Source organism: Artemia sp. Qi Xiang Cuo, chromosome 20, assembly GCF_049724085.1.
Source record: "Artemia sp. Qi Xiang Cuo chromosome 20, ASM4972408v1, whole genome shotgun sequence".
Classification (NCBI taxonomy): Eukaryota; Metazoa; Arthropoda; class Branchiopoda; order Anostraca; family Artemiidae; genus Artemia; species Artemia sp. Qi Xiang Cuo.
Genome location: NC_142813.1, coordinates 14,468,777 through 14,473,600, shown reverse-complemented (window position 1 = coordinate 14,473,600; position 4,824 = coordinate 14,468,777). Strand labels below are relative to the sequence as shown.

The following is a 4,824-nucleotide window of genomic DNA, read 5'->3' as shown; positions in this document are numbered from 1 at the left end:
CTGATACAAATTAATTTACATAACATAAATTAGATACAAATAACATAAATTTCAGTTCAGTATCCACAAGTTGAATGTCCCACTAGAGATTAATGAAAATTATAAAGGAAAAGATTCTTTGTCCTCTTTTTAAGTGTAGTGGTCTATGAATACTAGAATTCACAAAGACTAATTGAATGGCAATCAGTGGTGTAGCCCCAGCATTTTATTGGTGGAAGAGGGGCAAGAGTGGTCCATATTTCGATTGTCAAGGAGCAAGGGTTATATAATAATTGTTTTCTCCTAAATATTGGGGGGGGGGCAACTGCCACCTCTTGAACCTACCCCCTAAACAACGCCCCTGTGACAATCAATGTTTTGGAAAATTGTCCTCCTTGAAATTTTAGGGTCGTCTCAGTTCAGCCTGATAAAAGGTTAAGTATCCTGTCCAGATTCACATGATGCTTTTCTTTTTTATTTCCTGTAAATGTTTCTTTTATGAAATGGTTTAATTTTTTGTGGTTTTAATATAATATGTATTGAAGAACTAAGTAGCCCCAATTTACACAATTTAAGACCAAAAAGAGTGAAATAGATACTTTCAAAAAACCGAATTTTACAAATGGACTAAAAAGGGGAAAATTAAATTTTAAGCTTATTAAATTTCAATATATACCTACTCATTTAGATATTGAAGGAAACGAAAAAGCAGACAAGATAGCTAAGCGAGGATTAAAAAGCCAAAATGAAACCAGTTAAACCTCTAATTATAAGGGATATAACTAGATTAAAACTGAAAACATTCAAGGTTCAAATAGAGATTAAAATCTCTATTCTAATTAAGGCGACCAAACTTATGGCCCTTTCCAACCTGGATGCAATCAGTCTGGTTTCATCTCCTGTGTACACATACAGCTAAACTCAACCACAATTTTTTTCATATAAAAATAAAGCAGGCAAATGGAGAAGGTACCAGTAGCCCATTTTGTAGGTACTGTAAGCACACAGAAGAAACCTCTGAGCACATATCATTTAATTGTAAAACATTGGAAAGGAAACAAACCAATTTCTTCAATTTGCAAACTAAACTAGAACTGAAATCAAACCCACTGAATGATATAGAAACTTTAAAACAATCTTCAAAAAGAGGTTTTTCATACATGCTTTTAACCTGTTATTGGAACTAAACCTTCAACACCATATATAGTTGGTCAAAATGGACTGACTTTACTGAATTGGATAATCCATTCTATGATGTTGCCACATATTTTTATCTAATTAGCTGATTTACCATCTTTACATATTCATCCATATTTTGTATATTTAATTTGATAAGCAGTGTTTACAACAATAGTATTACAGCATTTACTATAATGGTAACATATTGTTTATTATACAAGAAAAACTATGTAGTAAGGCAATATCTCATTCAGCCACAATTGAATTGTCCCAAAAAGAGGATTACAAATTTATTGTGAGAAAAGAAGAACAAACCAAAGATTCAGACATTGCCAACCCAAGAGGGGCAAATGATCTGATTTTCCTGACACATGGCTCAATTGCCTACAGTTAATTGATTGATTTATAAGAAGAATCTTATATTCAAATTCCCGAATTCAACTTGTGTGATAACTTGGATAACCCTGAATGATGTAGAGGAGTTACAATATATGAGAAATATTATTCGTGAGGACATTGAAAGCCAGAAAAGTCTGCTTAACATTGTGGCATATGGAATACCAGAATCGTGTGAAGAAGCTGCTGACATCCAAATGTATATTCAGGACCCTCTTGCCAAATCATACAACCTGCCATCTGTCAAGGTCCTGAAACTACAGCAACTTGGAAACAATTCTCCAAAACCAAGTGACCGCCCTAGGCCTGTTCTTTTCCTCACAGACAGTTACAGGAGATTTTAACTAAATCAAGAGAGCTGAAGGAGAACGTGCAGCTTCACTTTGATTGCACAAAGTCAGAAAGAGAAAAGCAAAAACTGAATCAGGCTTCAAAAAACGGGAGAGAAATGGAGCATTGACTCTATTATCCACTGAAATAAGCCAAACTGTAAATAGTTTGTTTTCTAGTAGTATTAGTATTGATGATGATATTACTGATACTTTCCATTCTTGCTCAAGCTCAACAAATTCAAGTTATAAAAGTTTACCAAAAGCAATACACAGTAACAACCCAGTCAGTGGAAAGAAAGTGTTGAAACTGTTTTACACAAACATTGATACATTAACAAACAAGCTTCTGGAACTGAAATTGGCAGCCACCAATGAAGATTATGATATACTGTGTATTTTTGAACTAACCCCCAAGAACTCAAGCAACCCACTGGCAGAAAACCATATCAGGATACCTGGATATTGCCTGTTCTCTAATTTGTCTATTAACCCCAGGAGAGGCATTGCCATCTACACAAAGGAAGGAATACAGGTTAGAGATTTATCTTTCAATCATGAGTATTCCCCTTGGGTTGAGTGTTTTTTTCAGTATTATTAATGACGGAAAACCATTACTGATAGGTTGTATATATATAGAAGCCCGAGGTATCCAGATGCCCATGCATCTTACCAAGCTCTAATTCAGTTGGCTGAACAAGCATCCAATAATGATAATCAGGACTTAATTCTTCTTGGAGACCCAAATCTACCAGATGTCAAATGGGTTGAGAGAATGGGTTATCAACAAAGCTCCGATGTCGGTAACCCATTTGTTGAATACTTGGGTAGCAATAGCTTATATTAGGTAATAAACGCCATCCCTTCTAGATTTGACAATCACTAGCAACCCAGGATTGTTAGTGAACACTGAGTTCCTCCCCCCTATTGGTGCCAACGACCATGTCTGTATAAGCCATGACTTGCTGCTTAGTCAACAAAAAAACAATTGCACTAAACGAACTTGCACTAACTACAGCAAAATCAGGGAGTACAGGCAGTAGAATGGGACCAAGTGATTGTCAAGGGAGACATTGAGCTAGCCTGGCAAAATTTTAAGAATACTCTGCTCCAAGCTGAGAGGACATGTGATTCATTTTCATTGGTGAAGGCACCAAAAACACTGCCACACCTGAGCCGGCCTATTAAAAGGGCTATGAACTGTAAGAAGAAAGCTTTTTCAAAATATAAGAGATGCAAATGCACACACCACTGGGATCGTTTTGCAAGAGCAAGGAATAAACTGAGGCAACTGACTACACACTTCATAGCTGACTATGAAGATAACTTGGCATTAAACATCAAAGACAACACAAAGAGGTTCTGGAGATACATATCTGCTAAAGATAAGAGTAGACAAACTATGCCATTCCTGCTCAACTCTGAAGGAAAAAGCTGGAAGATCCGGAGGACATCACAAACTTGCTGAACAACACATTTGCATCCAATTTCACAGTGGACCCCTTTGACAAGCCACCATCCCCTGCCCCCAGGATGGTCGAGCACCCTATGCCAAAAATTACATCACAATGGACAAGATTAAGAAAAGGCTGAGTAAACTAGACCCCAACAAAGCTAAAGGTCTAGATGGTATACATCCCAGGCCCCTTAAAGAACTTGGAGATATAGTAGCAGAGCCGCTCTGTTTGCTATTCAAGCTGTCTCTTCAAACTAGTAGCCTACCTGCAGATTGGTGGACAGCCATAATTACTCCAATATCCAAGAAAGGATCTAGAACCCAGCCTGAAAACTATCAACCAATTAGCCTGACCTCAGCTGAGGCCAAACTTATTGAAGGGACAATTATGCAATTACAGCGCATATGACCAAGAATGGCTTTCTTTTTGGTGGTCAGCATGGCTTCAGGAAAGGCATGTCTATCAAAACAAATCTTATACTAGCTTATGAATCTGTAACTGATCTGCTGGAGCAGGGTTTCCCAGTTGATGTGTTCCTACTGGATCAGGCTAATGCCTTTGATAAATTGTCGCACTGCTACCTGATGATCAAGCTGTCAGTATATCAGATAGACAATGATGTTGCCCAATGGATTCAAAGCTTCTTATCCAACAGAACCCAGATTGTTGTTGTATATGATGAAAGAGGTGACCTCATGTATTCCACACCAGTTCACGGTAAGAGTGGTGTCCCCCATCGGACCAAACTAGGCCCAACACTGTTTAACCATTGCATAAATGATGTTCCTGAGGTGGTCAAGAAAGGCTTGGTACTGTATGCAGACGATTCCAAACTCTTTAGTCCAGCAGCTTCTATAGAAAATTGCTCCTCTCTGCAAGAAGATCTCAACAACCTCTGTCTGTGGGCAACAACCTCGATGCTTGAGTTCAACCCACACAAATGCAAAGTCCTTCATCTTGGTCCAAACAATCCCCATCATAGTTATGACATGATTGACTCTGCAGGTGCTAATATGCCCATTCAGAGTGCCAAGGAAGAGTGAGATCTTGGGGTATTAATTGACAATAAGCTTAAGTTTCATAGTCACTGTCAGAGCCAAGCAGCTAAGGCAAACGAGGTCCTTGGTTTGATCAAGCGTTCAGTAACAAGCCATCAACCAAGAATTATCAAGAAGCTTTACACAGCCCTTGTTTGTCCCCATCTTGAGTTTGGTATGTTGGTTGCCAACCCCCACTTTAAGTGTGACATGGAGATTCTTGAGAAGATCCAGCGTAGAGCAACCAAGCCTTTTGCAAAAAAACAAATCTCCTACAAGCAACAACTAGAAAAGCTTGACCTACCTACCCTAATGTACTGTAGAGAGAGAGAGATGTCATCCTTGCATTTAAGATGATGACCAGTGACATCATCAAGCCCGTTTTTGATCACAATGAATACACCAGACCACAAGGAAATCCCATAAAACTGCATCATAAATTTAGCA

The 4,824-nt window shown here is 38.2% G+C and overlaps 1 pseudogene; it reads left to right on the top strand.

Moving 5' to 3' along the window:
• The first annotated feature begins 1,751 nt into the window (after nucleotides 1–1,751).
• On the top strand, nucleotides 1,752–2,484 carry LOC148939899 (uncharacterized; annotated as a pseudogene).
• Nucleotides 2,485–4,824: the final 2,340 nt, after the last annotated feature.